This window comes from Nannospalax galili, unplaced genomic scaffold, assembly GCF_000622305.1.
Source record: "Nannospalax galili isolate Female #2095 unplaced genomic scaffold, S.galili_v1.0 scaffold989, whole genome shotgun sequence".
NCBI classification, from domain to species: domain Eukaryota; kingdom Metazoa; phylum Chordata; class Mammalia; order Rodentia; family Spalacidae; genus Nannospalax; species Nannospalax galili.
Genome location: NW_008359507.1, coordinates 114,175 through 133,284, shown reverse-complemented (window position 1 = coordinate 133,284; position 19,110 = coordinate 114,175). Strand labels below are relative to the sequence as shown.

The 19,110-nt window shown below is 38.6% G+C and overlaps 1 long non-coding RNA gene across 1 annotated transcript in view; it reads left to right on the top strand.

Annotated features, from left to right (window-relative positions):
• The first annotated feature begins 15,157 nt into the window (after window positions 1–15,157).
• LOC115068495 overlaps window positions 15,158–19,110 on the top strand; it is a 14,225-nt gene continuing 10,272 nt past the window's right edge. Inside the window, exons 1-2 of the long non-coding RNA XR_003847836.1 lie at window positions 15,158–15,183; window positions 16,618–16,726. This is a non-coding gene — a long non-coding RNA (uncharacterized LOC115068495). The remainder of the gene's footprint in view (window positions 15,184–16,617; window positions 16,727–19,110) is intronic.

The following is a 19,110-nucleotide window of genomic DNA, read 5'->3' as shown; positions in this document are numbered from 1 at the left end:
GACATATGACACTATGATTTTCCACACTCCCTTCTGTTTTTACTCAACAAGCTTCAGTTTATATTTTAAATTCACTCTTAATACAACATATATTTATCCTGTTTTTCATTGCTTCACCAGAATTCATTGGGTTAATATATCAGATTACTACATTGTCAAAATTTATTAGATTTGAGAACCTTTTCAGTTTTCACTATTTTGAATAATGTTATTGAAAAACATAAATCTTAAGAACTATTGTTTAGCATGCTGTTGTTGAAAGCTCAGTAAGAGATGTAAGGTGGAGTGATCGCTGAGCAACTGTTCCTGTGTTGCAGAATGATGGGAATCGCTGTTAAGCATCATCCTCCGCTAAGCCCAAGGCACTGTCCTACTGTGCTCTTGTCAGGACTGTACCACCATGCAAACCAAAAATTCCTTGCATATTTCAGAAATTTAAGCATTCCAAATTTAATTTAACTACAACGTACATGTTTGAATCATTATTGAGAGCCAATATTTTTTCAAAGGCAGGCGTTTCTGTAATTCTGTGCTTTCCACTTGTGTTCTAGATGATAAAAGATGAGTTCAAAAGATACACAGACAATTGACTTCATAGAAATTTAAAAATATCATGACGAGTAATAATCAGATACATACAGATTAGAGATGCATGCGCCAACATCTCAGTGTTAATAGCAAAAACAATGAGTCTTTCTGCAAGGAGCAATATGTTCTAAAATGAAATGGAGATCTTTTTTCAAAAACCTCATTCAATTTTATGTCTTACAGGGCTTATACTGAGTTCAGTATTGTATAACTGTATTAATTTGACTGTGAACCTAGAAACTTGTACCCACTTGTGAAAGAGATGTACTCTTGCTCTGGAATGTGTTACTGAATATGTTAAAGCTGTAGTGAAATGCTTCTTCTAATCATGTAGTTGTTAAAAATTTTTAAAAATGATTAAAAAATTCTTCAAAAAATACGTATTTCAAATTTTTCATTCTAAAATGATCAACAATTTTTCAGTTGATATCGTCTAGTAATTTGAAATGGCCTATGGAAGATTCTAAACAAAGACTTTACTAATATCAATGCCATCTGAATTTTCTTAAGAACGCACTCTCATACTTACTTTAGTGAACTTCCTCTGATCGTCTCCCCTGTGGAAAGCATCTTAACTCCGCTCACATGGTATCTGCTCAACATCAGTCAGACAAATGGGGCAGGAACTTTATGATTCCACTGTCCTTCAAGGAGAACAGCGAACAGAGTCGGCTTAGCAAGAAGAGAGACAAGGAGCTCCAGATGTCATTGTGTGGAACCAAATGATGATCACTGGGCTTTGGCACTGCTATACTTTTAGAGATAAAGATCATGATGCTGGGGTTGAGGGCTCAAGAGAAATAGAAACAGAGTGAATGTTTACCTGACTTGTAAAGTCAGTCACTTCCTGGGGACTCTGGGGTTCATGGGGCTCTCTATGTCACCGGGCTTTAGCTATGGAATGTGAGATAAGACTGTGCTCAGAGACAGACTGGGATCCTGAGGGCACCAGCCAATTATCCTCTTACTGTGTTTTCCTTTTGTTTAAACATGTTTCCTTCTGATTCACTGCTTGAAAGTGAACATAACTGAGCCTTTCTTACTAATGTTTAGTTTGTATTTCTCCTTTTGAGCAATGTTTGCTGAGAACATCTACCCACTTAGAAAACTGAATTAAATGTTTTTTCTTGGTCTTCTGATTTCCTTGCATATTTCAGATGGCAGTCCTTTATGTGATGAATAGTTGGTAATAGTTCTTCCTGCTTTGTCAGTTTTCTCCTCTTACAGATGATTGTCTTTTTTTGCTATGCAGAGTTTCATAATTTGATATGACCCCACTTTTCTATTTCAACTGTTATTGCCTATGTTTTTCAGTTGCTTTGGTTATGGCACATTAAGACATGCTTGTCTTGCAATCAATTTGAAAACAGATGTTTCCTGATGGAAAGAGGACGTGCTAACTGGTTGCTCATGACTCTTGCTTCTGAAGAAATGCTTTGACAGCAAAGAAATCTCCCCTTTTATTTTTAACTATCCTAAGAAACTGCACCTATATTTCACGTAAATTTTTTATTGTTTGCTCAGCGCCTACAGTAGAAGAAGGATGACTTCTTCTGCTTCCTGCATCTGGACTGTGCTATCTCGACAGGGTAGGTCAGTCCCAGCTGAATTCATGTGGCAGATGTTCATATATTCAAGTCAAATTTTATATCTTTTATACTTTACAGGATGTTCTGATTTACCTGACTTAGTTTTAGCATTATTTCTTTCTATTAATATGGAATTTCAGGTAACACGGTATCTTTCTATTGACCTTCTGCAGGTAGAATGCCATCTCAACCAGAGAAAACTTCTGGATTTCAGCAAATCAAAAGACATATTCTGATGGCTTACAGTGTGCTGTGAAGTCACTGAGAAAAACACTACTAATACGGTCATTAGGAGCTAAATCTAAAGAAATAATTGTTGCCCCATTCCAACCTTGGGCCTGGGTTTGTTCCTGCTCTTCTTTCCTGAGATCTTTGGACTAGCCTCCTAAACTAGACCCCTCACTGAGTCTTGGTCCCCCTGCACCCAGACTTGGTACATTCTGGAGTTTCAGTCAGAGTTTATTCCTATCCTCTTGGAGTTCTTTAAAATCACTGAATTCTTTGATCATGTTTATGACTGTTATTTTAAATCCTTCATCCTTATGTTATTCCCCTGAGAGGTCCCCGCTGTAATACACTTCTAATCAGACTGATGGGTTTTGTTGGGGACATATTATTTGATTTAGGCATTGTCTTTCATGCATATATATTCCTTTTGTTGGTTGTGTCTGATATGAAATTCTAGCCTGCCTTAGTTTGGTTCTGTTGATATTACTCATGTAGCTTAGTTGCTTTCTGGTTGGGTATAGTTTGTTGGTCTACGTTTCAGGTGCTCACTTTTAATTTTTTTGTTGACTGGACCTGATGGCCCCAAACTGATTAGTGAAGACCTATCCAGCAAAGTGAAGAGACCTCGAATCAATTCAAGATCCAGTGGCTGGGCCCTGGCAGGCTAGTCAGGAGGGTGGTGGCAGGAAGATTAGAACTTATCAGGGTAGTCTGCAGGTCTCAGGCAGCAGTAAGGGGGGCGGCGGCTAGAGTCACAATGAGGTTGGGTAATGCATTGAGCTGAAACTATTCCAAGAAGTAGACATTGCTGAGGAACACATTAGTTTAGAGGCCAGCTTTGTCTGTAACATCCATATACATTGGATTCCTTAACTTGTTATTGTATGTCTCACGTGTTCTTGGCAGGATATGTCCTGTGAACTCCACTCATCCAGCATTTTAGTACTGAATAAAAGCTCAGGATGGCTAAGGATTTGTATCTGCCGACCATGAGTCTCAGGTCCTCTGTTTAAAGCTTCATCTGTCTTCTTGTCCTTTTGAGTGTCCACTCACTGAACTATTACATCTGGCAGCTGAAGTGAGGCTTGAAGGGCACAGCACATACTAGGAACACAGACTACAAGGGTAAGTATGCTCTAAAGTAAGCAAAACTTTGAGGACTGCAGAGCCATGGAAATTGGTACTCATTCCAGGAAGAATGTATTGATGTTTTGCAAGAGCTTTTCAAAAGCTTCACAGTGCAATATTAAGTCATTTATTTGTGCTCTTTCTGATTTGTTAATGTAGGCACTTAGAGCTATAATCTTCTCTCTTAGGACTACTTTTAAAGTGTCCCAGAGGTTGTTTGTGTTGTATTGTCCTTTCCCTTTAATTCCAGGAATACTTTTATTTCTTTCTTAATTTCTCCTTCGACCCACTCATCATTTGGTAGTGTGTTTAATTTTTATGAGTTTGTGTAGTTAGTAGAGCTTCTTCTGGTGTTGATTTTAAGCTTTATTGTGCTGTGGTCTGATAGAATGCATGACGTTATTTCAATTTTTTGTATTTTTTGAGGCTTGTTTTGTGCCCCAGTATGTGGTCAATTTTTGAGAAAGTTCCATGGGGTGCTAAATAAGAAGGTGTATTCTTTGGTGCACATCAAAAAGGTCATTCACCATGATCAGGTAGGCTTTATTCCAGAGATGCAGGGAGGTTCAATATATGCAAGTCAATATACGTCATAAATCATATAAATGGACTCAAAGACGAAAACCACATTGTCATCTCTATAGATACAGAAAAGCCCTTGACAAAATTCAGCATGTGTTCATGATATAAGTCCTAAAGGGAAATGGACTAGAGGGAACATTCTTCAACATAATTAAGGCTATATACAACAAACCCTCGGCCAACATCATTCTAAATGGAAAAAAATGGAAGCATTCCCACTAAAATCAAGAACCAGACAAGGATGTTCACTATCTCCACTCCTTTTCAATATGGTACTTGAAACTCTTACTAGACCAATAAAACAAGAGAAGGAAATTAAAGGAGCACTAATTTGAAAAGAAGGGGTAAAATTATTCTTTTTTGCAGATGATGTGATACTCTACCTAAGAGATCACAAAAATTACACCAGAAAACTCTTAGAACTGATCAACACTTTCAGTAAAGTGGCAGATTATAAAATTAATCTACAAAAATCAGTGGCCTTTCTATATAACAGTAACAAGTAATCAGAGAAAGAGTACAGGGAAAACCTTCCATTCACAATAACCTCAAAAAATATCTCGGAATAAATCTGATCAAAGATATCAAAAATCCTTACAACAAAAAATTTTAAATCTTTAAAGAAAGAGATTGAGGAAGACACCAGAAGATGGAAGGACCTCCCATGCTCATGGATTGGAAGAATTAATATTATGAAAATGACCATCCTACCAAAGCAATATATAAATTCAGTGCAATCCCAATCAAATTCTCCATTATATACTTCACAGAGTTAGGGAAAAAAAAAAACCTTAAATTCATATGGAAGCACAAAAGACCCCTGATAGACAAAGCAACACTGAGCACAAAGAGCAACGCTAGGGGGATTATGATACCAGATTTCAAACTATACTACAAAACTATAGTCATAAAAACAGCTTGGTACTGGCACAAACATAGACACATAGATCAATGGACCATAATTGAAGACCCAAACCTGAATACATACAATTTCAGTCAGCTGATATTTGACAAAGGTGTCAAGAACATACAGTGGAGGAAAGACAGCATCTTCAACAAATGGTCCTGGCAAAACTGGATCTCCACTTGCAGAAGAATGAAACTAGATCCTTCTCTTTCACTTTGCACAAAAGTCAACTCCAAATGGATCAAAGACCTCAATGTGAAGCCTGAAACTCTGAAGCTGTTAGAAAAACACATTGGCAGTAACCTATAAGGTACAGGTGTAGGAAAGGACTTCCTAAGTCAGATACCAGTTGCTCAGGAATTAAGGTCAGCAATCAATAAGTGGGACCTCATTAAATTAAAAAGCTTCTATACAGCAAAAGAAACAATCAGTTCCTTGTACTGTATAAAAATCTACTGAATTTTTCAATAAAGTTGACTTGCTGCTAAAGGTCTCAAATCCCAGGGCTGGGCTCTGCACTACTGGTATTGCCATCACAGAAACAAGGTTCCCCACAAGGCAAAGCGGAACCCCCACAGTGAAGTAACATAGACTCAGAGAAACAAAAGATATATGCTGTCCCTCATTTGTGGTTCCTAGCAACAAATCCTTATAAGTGAGTACAATATCCTAATGTAACTACAGGAATCAGGAAAATGTGAGGGAACCAGGGAGGTAAAGGGAAAGAAGAAATCCAAGAGAGAAAAATAACAGGAGACAGATGTTACCAAGGGAGAAACTGTCAAAGGGAGGTAGTTAAAGGGGAGGGGGAGGAGAAGGGCTGTACAAAGAACTACGGGAATAAAGGGGAAGAAGGAGCTCAAAAGAGGTGGGACCATAGGAGACAGGAATTATCAAGGGAGAAATGGGAAAAACGGGGACACTTTAAATGGGGAGAGGGAGAGGATAAGGCAGGATGAGAAAGAAGAGAGATAAATAGTTCCTAGCTAGTATGAAAAAACCAGAGGGAATTGTTAGTTCAGAAACCTGCTGAAAAATTGCACATACAATATCCCTACATGAGTTCGTGAGTATAGTTGAAGACTACATAACAAGAAAAAATGTCAGACAGGAAAAACCTTCCTTTGAGGTGTTGGCCAGGGTAGTCCAAGAAACTCCCCAAATTACACGGGGATTTCCACAGTCCTTGATTGCCTCCCAGAACTTGATGGTAAGACCCTATTGCTGAAGACATGACATACTTTAGACACAGGATTTGGGGCAGTGGATCTGGGACTGACCTGAAGGCAGCTCTCATAGCTTTGGAGAACACCATGCAAGATGCTAAGGGGGAACATCAATTGATGGTCCAAACCCAGCTTCAAGACTGAAAAACCACATCAATGACCAGCACAGCAAATGGCATTGATGCGGTGCTGGCACTGTTATCTTGGAGGTAATCAAAAGCTACATAATTGGACTTAAAGCCCACTCAGTGGGAGGAAACTCATGTGTGGTACTATAAACTTAGCCAAATGCGCATAGTTGGAGAAATAATAGATCTTAGAGAAAACTCCAAGGCTGTCACATCCCTAGACAAATGTAATTTCTTACTTTGTGCAAAATATGGATCTTTAAATTTATAGACAAGTATCCTAGTCACTACCCATCAAAGAAGCTCCTTTTCCAAGAGACAGAGATAATCACAGAGTTCTACAACTCCTCCCACACAGATATTGTCTGTGAATTGCCCAAATCTAAGTGGCACATCTAGTATCCAACCTCCACACCCAAGGTTCATGGAACAAAGAACAAGGGATGAAGAGAGCACTAATGCGTCTTTCAGTCTCATCAATGAAGTTCTCTCATGCAACAGAGGGCCAGGAAAGCAAAAGGCCACAAATGTCCAAAATGGAGGGAATGAGAGACTGCAGAGTATGGGTCCTTGTACAGGAATCATAGCAAAATCCATCCACCCAGTGTTCAGGGACCACAGAAGAAGAGGGGGCAGAATGATTGTAAGAGCCAGGGAAGAGGTACATGACCACACAGAAATAGTCCTACAGGCTCCTGGGACTCTATATGAGCCTACAGCAATAGTGTCAGCATACAGAAGACCCATGCAAACTCAAGCAGACAAAACCCTAGTAAAGAACTGTGGAGATAAGCATCAGGCCTCAATCTGAGTCAAAGAATTATTGGCACCTGATTACTGCTGGCTGAGGAAGAGCTGATCTTCCTAAAGGGAGGGACTTTAGATAGGCTGACTGGATCCCAGTGGTTGAACTTGTACTGAGGGACATCTGTGGACACTAACTTTACATGTTAGGCCTTAACACAAATGGCAGAATATATAAACTCCATGGGGGGGTGTCTATGGGAGGTGCCAAAGAGGAAGAGTATAAAGATGATTTTCTGTATGAAATACACAAAAATTCAATAAAAAAATAAGTAAAAGTCACCTTTGGCATATCCTGTAACAATCCAGCAGCGTGGCCCTAATCAACAGTTTCACAAGGATACTTGCATTCTCCCTTATCATTTAAGAGACTTAAATAATTAAAAAGTGTTATACTCAGGTATAGACTGCAATCTACATATGTAAAAGGAATTTTGCAAGGAATGGCTAACGAATATCTTCTAATCTCATACCACTGGGAAATACTTACAAAGACTACTTTGGATCAAGAGCGTTCATGCATTTCAAAACTTGTTGGAGAGATGAGGCTAAACAACCACCCAGACACAATGTGGCCAATAATTTTAATAGCTCTGGTAAGCAACTAAGAAGAAGTTGCCCTTGGTTTGGTATATAAGCTCAGTCTTAACAATATTATGCAGCATTCATTCAAGTAAGATTATGCTGCCTTACAGCCTGGGATTGGATAGGAGCTCCTGGTAAGATCTCTGAATCTTTTACAAAAATTTTAGAATTTGCCAATGAGCTGTACACTGATTTTTTTTGCCTCAATTAAAAGAAACAATAGAACAAACAGTGTCAAACCCAGAATTACAAGACATGCTACTTGAAACCTTAGCATATGAAAAAGCAAAATCTGAATGTCAAAAAGTTCTTCAGCCTTTGAAAGCTCAGGGAGCTCCCTTAGATGAATATATAAAATCTTGTATGAATGTAGGGTCTGAAACATATAGGCTAATCAACCTTCTACCACTCTGAAAGGCACTTTTAATGCAAATAAGACTAAGAAAGTACTTTAATTGTGGAAAATTGGGACATGTGAAAAATTGTCATAAAGAAAAAACTGGTAAAAATATTCCAAATGTGTCAAGGGGTTCTAATAACTCTCTACCTGAACTTTGCCTAAAATGTAGGAAAGGTAATCATTGGATCAATGAATGTAGGTATAAATTTGATAAGAAAGGGCAACCTTTGCAATTAGGAAACTACCAACCAGGCCTAGCTCAGGGCCCTGGAGAAATCAATGCATATCAGTTCACAGTGCAAACCCAGGACATCAGGAGATTGTTTATTTTGTCCATGCCAGGCAGCACAGGCCTAGACTTAATATTACCTGATAATGTGTCTGTTACCCATAGAAAAGTTACAGTGGTACAGATGGGAATGTATGGGTCTCTTCCTCCTGGAACTGTTGGTTTGATCATAAGTAGAAGTAGCCTAATTTTGCAGAACATACAGGTACATCTTGGTATTATTGACAGTGAACACATGGGAGATATAATGGTCATGATTAGTGCTCCAACTCCCGTTCAATCAGAGGCTGGCCAAAAAATTGCTCAATATTATTATTACCTTATGTAAGAGGAAACACTAACTCTGTAAAAAAGAAGGGTGGATTTGGAAGTACTGGAAAAAGGGTATTTTGGCAAACTTTTATTAGCGATACTAGAGCTGAAACTAGAGTCATTATTAGTGGTACATCAATTTAATAGATTGCTACATACTGGGGCTGATGTAACTACTGCTTCTAATAAAGAGGCCTTCTAATTGGCTTCTTCAGAGGGAGTCAGCAGCAATCACTGGGCATGATAGCACATACTTATAAATCCAGCCTGGGGAGGCTGAGACAGATTTATTCCTGGCACTTCCTTCTCAGCCAGTCTAGTTGTTCTAGTTTGCCTTCAACTGCTGGGAAAAAACACCCTGATCAATACCAACTTTGAGAGGACAGGGTTTATTTGGCTTACATCTCCCTGCTCACAGTTTATCACTGAGGGAGCCCAAGGTAGGAACTCAGGGCAGGAACCTGGAGGCAGGAGCTGGAGCGCAGGCCATGGAGGAACGCTGCCTACTGGCTTTCTCCCCTGGCCCCTGCTCAGCCTGCTTTTTTATGCAACACAGGCCCACCTGCCCAGCGTGGCACCACCCACAGTGGGCTGGGCCCTTCCACATCACTCAACAGTCAAGAAGATGCCCCTCGGACATGACCACATGCCGGTCCTGTGGAAGAAATTCCCCAATTGAGATGCCCTCTATCCAAGTGTGTCCAGTTGATAACTAAAGCTATTCAGCACACTCATCTACTCAGTGAGTTATAGACCAGTGAGAGATCCTGACTGAAATGAAAATTAAGGTAGGATGGTGCTTGAAGAACAACACCCAAGACTGACAACTGCCTTCCACATGCACACACCTATGTCCTCCATATAAACATGCACACATACATGCATATTGTACAATAACTAATGTAAAGGTAATAAACGGAAATTGGTAAAGTAAAGGAAGGAGACAGGGAAAGAGAAAGGGATTCCAGACTAATCAAAAGAAAAGGAAAAGAAGAAAAACATAAAATATTTGTGGGAACCTAAGAGGACAGCACCCAGAGAATAAAAACTGGATGCGAAGTGAATGAAAATATACAAACAAAATTAGAGAAATGAGAGGTAAGTAAGAGATAAATATGTAAAATGTTTTTGAAGTTAAAATATTAAAATATATTCAGGAAGAAAGTTAATAAATATTAAGGAAAAGATGGGGCTGGAGAGATGATTCAGTGGTTAAGAGCACTGGCTGGTCTTGCAGAGGGCCTCGTTCAATTCCCAGCACCCACATGGTGACTAACAACTATTTGTAACTCCTGTTTCAGGGGACCCAAGGCCCTTTTATGACCTTTGCAGGCACTGCACAACATGGATGCACTTACATACATGATGGCAATACACCCATGGCATTCTGCCATTTGTGTTAAGGCCTATCAAGTCAAGTTAGTATCCCCAGACATCCCTCAGTGCAAGTTCATTCGCTGTGGTTTAGTCCGTATTTAGAGTTTCAAGGCTGAGTTGAAAGTGGGAGTTATGTAGTTTGATAATTAAGCAGCACATTTTAGAAGCAGAATAAGTTCTTATTCTTTTAATATTTTATTTATTGCTTTTATTTATTTTATTTTGTGTGCATGTTATGCCTGTATGTGTGTAAGTGCACCCATACCATGTAGTGCTTGTGGAACACAAAAGAGGTCACTGGAACTGGATTTATGGATGATTGATCGTCTCCATGTGGGTGCTGGGATTCGAACCCAGGTCTTCTGCAAAACAACCAGTGCTCTTAAGGAATGAGCCATCTCTCTAGCAGTCTATTATTTTTATTTTATGTGTATGAGAATATTGCTTGCAAGTGCACCCGTGCCATGAAATGCCCATGGAAGTCAGGAAAACGTGGCAGATCCCCTGGAAGTGGAGTTATGGACAATTGTTAGCTGCAGGTGGGTGCTGGCATTCAAACCTGGAAATTTTCTGAAAAGGACTTCAGTAGCATAAGAAATAAACCCAGGAATACATTAAATGAAAAATTATCTGTATAGCACAAAAAACAAGTCCTAGGTTGAAAGAGGGTCAATAGAACAGGAAGAAAATGCTTTACAAAATACATATTGTATTGTGGATTCATATGCACTATACGTAAAGAACAGTACAATTAACTATGCAACCGATCAACTAATAATTAATTTTCTGTGTTTGTCTGCCACAATTTACCTGTGGCGATCAATATGTAACTTTAGAGAGCGCTTTCTGTCCTCATAATGTGTGTCTAATGATTGAACTCAGATGTTCAGACTGCCTTTATCCGTTGAGATGTCTTACTGTCCCAAGAACTGCAAATGTAAATACCAAAACACCAAAGTATCCATTGAAAAAATGATTACTGAAACTGGAAAATGTGCGGGTTCCAGGAATGGATGGATCCAGGAAAACCAGTAAGGCCAGGCCCAAGCTTTGCCTTCATGAATCTTACCAATTTTCTCTTTTATTTGATCTATCTCTTGTTGAATAATATTGGAATTGCTGGTAATATTGACGCAACAAATTTCAGGAAATTGTTCACAACAGAGATGATGTTTCAATAACAGGAAATCAATAGCAGCTCAATTCTCTAGGACTGACATATGGGGATCTTTTGTTTCCTGGTTAATTTTGCTAATGCCTATGCAGGAAGATTGGCTGCCTTAGTGGAGCTACATAGGCCACTTGTGAAACTTCTTTCTGCATCCTTGCTAATAGACCTGGAACAGGTAAGATAGAAGCCGCATGGTCATGACTTGACCAGGACTTAGGAGAGACAAGTGGTCATTACAGTCGGCGGGGAGACCTTGAGCAACCTGATGAGTGGGTGTAGGAGATGGTAATAGGGGAACTATCTACCCGATGGAGCATAGCCCAGAGAAATTGGTAGGCAAAGCAGAAACACAACATTAAGGTGGCACACACCTTTAATCCCAGCAATAGGGAGGCAGAGGCAGGCAGATCTCTGTGAGTTCAAGGCCAGCCTGGTCTACATAGTGAGTTCCAGGATACGTGGGGCTACAGGAGACCCTGTCTCAAAAAGACCAAAAAAAAGAAAAAAGAAAAAAAGCACATCCTACAGGGAGCCCCTTGCCAGTAGTCAGAACAATTTAAAGGTGTGAAGAAATAATACAATCAATGCATAACATCTTTGATGACTAATAAATGAAACTGGTAATGTCTGTTTTGCATGAAACAGTACCTGATCTTGACTAATAGCCTCATCTCCACTGTATCCTACAGACAAGTCCATAAGGTTATTAATTAATAGTTGATGTACCAAATTCCCCTCTTGTGCAGAGAACGCATACACATCTTTCATAATGTCTATTCATAATGTCTACTGCCAATTGAACACAGAAATTTTGTTTGTCCATAGATGTTGAGGAAACCATGGAGAGCCTTATATTTACAGCAGCCCTGGAATAGAAAACATCCTTAGAAACTCCAGCTTTAAGCTTAGTGCATTTATATTGTCCTGCAACTTGAACATAGACTGACTTTTTGTATATCCTCAATTATTATTATTATTATTTATATTTTTGGACTGATAAGTGATATTTTTCCAAGGTCGCTTTATATTAGCCTGATTAAATATTATTTTTTTATCTTTATACCATTTAACAGGCCCCATCACAACCTTAGAACATGAAAAAATAAAATTCAATATTAGAGGAGACCCATAACATCTGCCCCTACTTGGGCTACAGAAGGCATACACACACTCTGTGTGGAATGGACATGAATCAAAACAAGTATCATTAAGAACATAATCATGGGGGGGACTTCATGGTTGGCACATACAGCAGGCACCTGTAAAGGTTAAAGTAGCCAAAGTTACAAGATTACATAGAGAATCAACTTTTAAAGTCATAACTTTTTCCTACCTGTCTGCTTGTTTAAATGCTCGCAGCATATCTCTCCATTGCTGTGTATGCAACACTCCTTAAAGAGGGAGGCAGTGAATATGTTTATCTATATGTTTAGAAAACATAAAGGTTATTTCTTTGTATTATAACCTCCCGATGCCTTAAGCATCATGTGGAACACATGCACACAACCTTCAGCAGTTGTTTAATCAATGCTTCTAATGATTCAAATGTACCTGTGGTAAATTATAAGGGAAAACTTGGCTAAAATCAATAGCTTCTGAATTAATTCTTTGTCCCTACATGTGGAAAGTATCTGAACCCCTCCAACATGCCATTTGTTAAATGTTAGCAAGGCATAGCAGAGCAGGAACGTCCCTGACTTAAATGTGCCTTTACACTGAGTGTCTTAGCCAGGCGAGTGAGGAACGATGAACTCCAAATGTCAATGTACAGAACTAAGTGATGATTATTTCATTCCTGTGCTGGGCTTTGGCACTGCCTTTGGAGGTAAAGACAGCGATTTGGGGTTGAAAGTTCAAGAGAAATAGAGGTTAATTATAATACATTTTTTCTAATCCAGACAGACTGATAGCCCTCTTTAGAAGAATTCACGCTGAGAACTAACAGTCTTGTATTTTATCTAGTTTAAAAACTAAAAAACAAGGATGGATAAATTATAAATTTTAGAAAAAAGGATAGATTTTCTTTTTTAAGAAACGGTAATTTACAGGCCATGGAGAGGATAAAGATGATGCTCTGCCTAGAATTTATCAGTCAGCATCACAGTTTTTCTTAATTGATTATGAAGGAGGTTGTGAACATCAATTTGGTGTTTTGCTATGTATACGTTGCTTCTCTCTATCAACCATTGACATTCATGCAAAATCTAAATCAAGGTTTTGGTAGACTACTCTCTGAACTAAATAAAGTAGAGAAGATTTTAAGTGTCTTGTGTTTCTATAAGGTTTACCTGGGAACTTATAAAGCCACAGTGTGTACATGGATAATATTAATTCATTACAGTACCACACGTGTATAATTTGGATCCGATGTTCTTGTAACAAGATGATGTTGCACAGTACTCTTCTGAGCCAAATAACTGCCGTCTTCATGAATTCACCTGTGCCTATTTACACATTACAATTGGGCTTGTTGACTATTATGTTCCTTCATTGAAGGAGAGGTAAACAGGGTCATTGGATCCTTATCTGAGTATCCATTCACTCTTTTCAGTTACATGTATGTAATTCTGCCCTAATCACAGGTGATCTCCTGGATTTTAAAGTATATAATCTTGAGAAGATAGGGAAGAAGAGGCTTACCATGAGGTGATAGAAAAGTCAACATCCATGCTGGGTAAAGACTTTACAGTGCAACTACTCTCACGTCACCAATGTACCTGTCAGTAACGCCTCAACCATCTCTGTGAGTAAACTCATTGGTTCCCGAGGGTGAACTTTAATCAAACATTAGTTTGATATTAGAACCTTGTAAAGGGGATAAGCATTGCTTAGTATACCCAGGAAGAAAATTCTCATAAGAGTTGGAAAATTCATTTGTTATTTTGTCTCATAGTATTAAGAAACGAAACCAGAAGGTGAAAGACGCTAGAAGGGTATGGAAATGGAGATATTTCATTAATGATTTATATATGAAGATTATGATGATGGGATGTTTCCTGAATAGAAAGACTAGATGAGAAAGTCCATACAAGTGATGAAGGTCTGAGTAGGTTTGTTATGATACATGAAGGAAGAAACAAATAATTTGTAGATAATCCTAAAATTTCCAAGGTAATAAATAGCTCAGTCAACGAACTTAAGAAACAAAGTATGTGACTGGTCAAGGTTTATTTAAGAATGTTTGGTTTTTGCTCAAGCTTTATCTACACATTACATGTTAGTTAAAAGTGCCAGTGTGGTGTAACGAACCTTTTCAGGTGTTTAATAGCCATAATTTGAAGCCTATGTTAATCTGTTCAAAGGGACTTAAAGGGACATTTTTTTGTCCCTTGCCCTCTGAGGTCAACTAAATTGCAGAGGACTACGGGGCATCTCTCAAATAGCTTGCAACTGTGGTGAGTCACCTGTCCTCTTGTTCAGGGAGGTCATGGAGACCTCACCAGATGGACTTGAACCAATGTTCAATCTATGAAGAGGAAAGTCAAGACACAGGAACTTTCCTCACTATTTCCAAGCAAAGCCATTGTTGAGCAAGAACTTTGACTACTCTAACATTCCCCCTTCTAAAGAAGTAACCCTAAAATATTTTAGGAATTAGGTAAAAGCTCCCGAATACTTTGGGTATTTCTTGTCTTTGGTACAAAGTAGGCTGCCAAGAAAGAAGCTGGCTAGTCAGAGAGGGGCATAATGATCATCAGAGGCAGAAATTGACTAGATAGTTTAGGGTAAAAAGACCCTGAAGAAAAGCAGCTAGTTTCTTTCTTGGCTAAAAGCCAAAATGTCCTTGGCAGCCTTCTTTGTGTGCACTTTTCCTATCCTGAATCTGCCCCTAGTGCAGTGCTTCTGAGCCCAGCCGCAGGCATGTCTCTGTAAGTCCTCCCACTTTTCTTCAGAAACGTGTAATCGCTCCTTTTCTTCATATCCCTTTTCTAAACAGGCTTTCTTTAACGCTTTGGGCTTCCCTAGTGTCTTGTATTTCTTTGCTTTTTGTCTAGCTTCCTTCTCCCAGCCATGTGGCTGCAGTCAGCCATGTGTCTGACCTCTATGCAGGCTCTAAACCTGCATCGTTCATGGATTTTTCCTTCTCCCCTCCATTGTCCTCCTTAAGGCAGCTGCTAAGATTTACAGCTTGCCTGTCCTGAGGATTTTAAGTCTTAATAAAATTGTCTTAAAGCTTGGGTGTGGGGTGAGGAATAGAATCAGAGTGAGTGCATGTCCACCTGACATGTAAAGTCAGTCACTTCCTGGGGACTATGGGGTTCATGGGTTCTCTCACCAGGCTTTAGCTATGCAATTTAAGAAAAACTGTTCTCAGAAACAGAATGTGATTCCGTGTGCACCTGCTCATTATCCTGGCACTGTGTTTTCCTTTTGTTTAAGCCCATTTCCTTTTATCTCACTGCCTAAAAATGAATGTTAACGAACCCTATGTGTGTTTGTTTAATTTGCACTTCTTCTTTTGAGCAATATCTGCTCAGAGCGTCTACACACTTAAAACATTTTCATTATGTAGTTTTGCCTTTGCTATGCAGAGGCTGCAAAATCTGATGTGACTTCACTTTTCTGTTTCTAATGTTTTCTATGCTTTGGGGATCATATTTTAAAAGTCAATGTCTAAACAGCTAGATCTAATATTTTTGTTTATTGTAGCACTATTTACGATATGGAATCAGTTTAGATGCCCATTACTCAATGAATAGAGAAATGTGGCCTATCATTCTTGGTCATTTACCCAAAGGACTCCAAGTAAACATATCATAGACATGTTTGTTCATCAGTATTTATTGTAGCACTATTTACAGTAGGTAAATTATAAAATAAAGCAGAGGAGCAGATAAAACTAATACTGCATATATATGCACTAGATTTTTTATCAGCCATAGAGTAGACTGAGATAATGTTGCTGACAAGAAAATGGATATAAGTGAAGAAGATAATTCTATATAAAGCAAATTAACTATGTCTGAGAAAGACAAAGATCATGTTTTCTCTAATATCTAATATTTTATGTAAATACAAAAACATATATGTCTATGTGACATAAAGTGTAGTTGTCTGTTAATGAAGTGGATTGATGTGAGGGAAGTGAAAAGCAGAGCAGGGAGGGAAATGTGTGTGGGATTGAGAACGTGTTCAATGCACAGTATACTCCTGGTTGAAATGTCCTATGTATCACAGTACCACGTACAATGGAAAGTACAATGAAGACAGTTTAAAATATAAAAAATAATATGTAGCACATGCTCACCGTGTGCTGTTCATTCGTAAAAGAAAATGAAATTCTTTTTGTGGTTGAAAAATAGATTGAATTGTTGGACACATTCCTGTGAAACAAGCCTGTCAAGCGAAAACAGTCTACTTGTTCTCTCTGAAAAAGAAGCTAAAATAAATCAACTTGAATAATGAATAGTTGTAAGTATGATAAGGGTGAACAATGACAGAGTCTGTATACGAGGTATGAAAAAGTCATTAGATAGAAAAAATAAGTTCTTCTGTTTCTCAACCCTAGAGGATGTGCATAATTCACTACAACCTAACACGTATTCTGTAACATCTGAAGGGGTAGAGACCAAGAAATGCAAACACAAGAAAGGGTGAGGAGCTGGAGATGCTAACTCTTCTGATTTGTTCATGGCACATGGTCAACCTGCTGTTTATCTTAAAGAACATCTTCTTGTCTAATGCTTCACATTTTCCAAAACTTTGTTTGTTTTAATTAATACCTCCATCTACACAAATGTGTGTAGAAAGAGGGGATTTTTATCTCCAGGGCTGCCACATTGTATTATATATGCCCAGTACATACATATGTGTGTGTGTGTGTGTGTGTGTGTGTGTGTGTAAAAAACAAAAAGTGACCGTGAGATTCCTTGATTGGAAGTTGATTGAAACTGGAGTGGTTTTTCTGCTTATTTATGTAATTGAAGTTATTTTCCACTCTTATAAAGCCGATTTGTATAGATATTGCTGTAATAAAGTTTTGGGATGAGATGCATAAAATAATTAATTTTGGTGTTTTGCTCTGAGTTTGACTTAATATCTCATGAAAATTACAGGGTATGGGCTAGTAGACTTTATCATGTACTGTTTTTAAGATTCTGGTATTTGACACTGGTGTCATTCTGTAGAAAAACAGGTCTTTAACTTTACTTCTCCTCTGCCTCTCCAGTGTGGTTACAGACTTGTGCCACAACACTGATTTCATTAACTATTCCTAAGGGAAATGACTAGAAAGGAAAGGAAATTAAAGACTAGTAACAGAATGCAGACATAGGCAATCTGTTTCACACTCATACATGCACACGTGTGCGTGACAAGACCTAATGTGGAGGTGAGAGGCCACCTTGCAGGAGTTAATTCTTTCCTCCACCATATGAGTCTCAGAGTTTGAACTAAGGTTGTCAGGCTTGTTGATAAGCATCTTCCCCTGCTGAGCCATCTTGTTGGTCCTCGAATCCTTAAAAAGTGCCTACAGGACATTGCATTCTTTTTATTGAAATTTTTTGTGTGTATTTCATACAGAGCAGCTCAAATAATCGCATTCATCTTTATACCCCCATCCCCACTGGTACTCTCCCACCTCCCCGTCCACTGGAGCCCATATACTTGGTCATCTCTGTCAGGCACACTGTGTTATCAGTGTCCCCAGCCATTCCCCAATACAAGTCCATCCACTAAGTCTAGTCATTCTAACTAGAGTCCCTTGTTTTAGGAAGATCAGCTCTTCACCCAGCAGCAAAATACAATGTCAAAAAAATTTCTATGACATTTGGAATCTATAACACATCCTAGTCGATCTGTTTTGCTGTGGGCTTGAGTAATTGTAACTGATGCTTTATTTGAAAAGAACTCTGTGAACTGGGGGGCAGGGGGTGCCTAAAGGGCAATTGTGGAAATCTGTGACAAGAATTAAATTCTGAGAAAAGCTGAATGAAAGGCAAGAAACATTCAAAGACACAACCTAAACTAAAAGATTTTTCCTAAGAAAAGTAAAGGGTAATATTCAGAGTAGGAAGCAGGGACCTAGTACCTTGTATGTTGCAATTGCAATAAGAAAACTAAGATCATAAAATTGTGATATATAGACTGTTGATTTCTTCCCTTTCATAATATGTAGATGAAAGCTGTCCCTGAACTGCTTGGACAAACAATAAACATGTTATCATTTGGAGACAGAATTTGGCCGCACCTTAAGTCAGGTGTTCTGTGTAAACCATGACTGAACATCTTAGGAAAAGAGCCTCTATAAACCTTCCATTTAAACAATGTCAGCATGCATTCTGAGTTTGGGAAATTTGGTATGTTCCATGTCACTTCCCTGGGTGAAGGTTCACAGAAGATCCATAGCATTTCATCTTCCTGTCACCTGATTCATATTTTCCTGTGTAAATTTTATTGTTTAATATTTGTGTGATTCCTTCTCATAAGTCACTGATCCTAGGTGATAGTGTGGCTTTTCAATGCAAATGACTAACCTGTGATTGTCTTGGCTGGGACTTAAGCAGTTCCTGGAAAAAGCTGATACTTGAACAAATTTTGTGCCTGAATGAATAATACTACATTTGGTTGTTCTTCAGTTTCCCAAGAGTAAGGCTAAGGAGATGACCGAAGTAGCTATAGAAGCTGGCTTCTGCCATTTTGAATTTGCTTCTATCTATAAAACTGAAGAGCATGTTGGAGAAGTCATCAGAGGAAGATTGAAGGTGGCACTCTGAGGAGAGAAGACATATTTTATAGCTCAAGGGTATCATACACACGATGAACACATTAATGAACTACCGTTCTTAAAGGTTTAT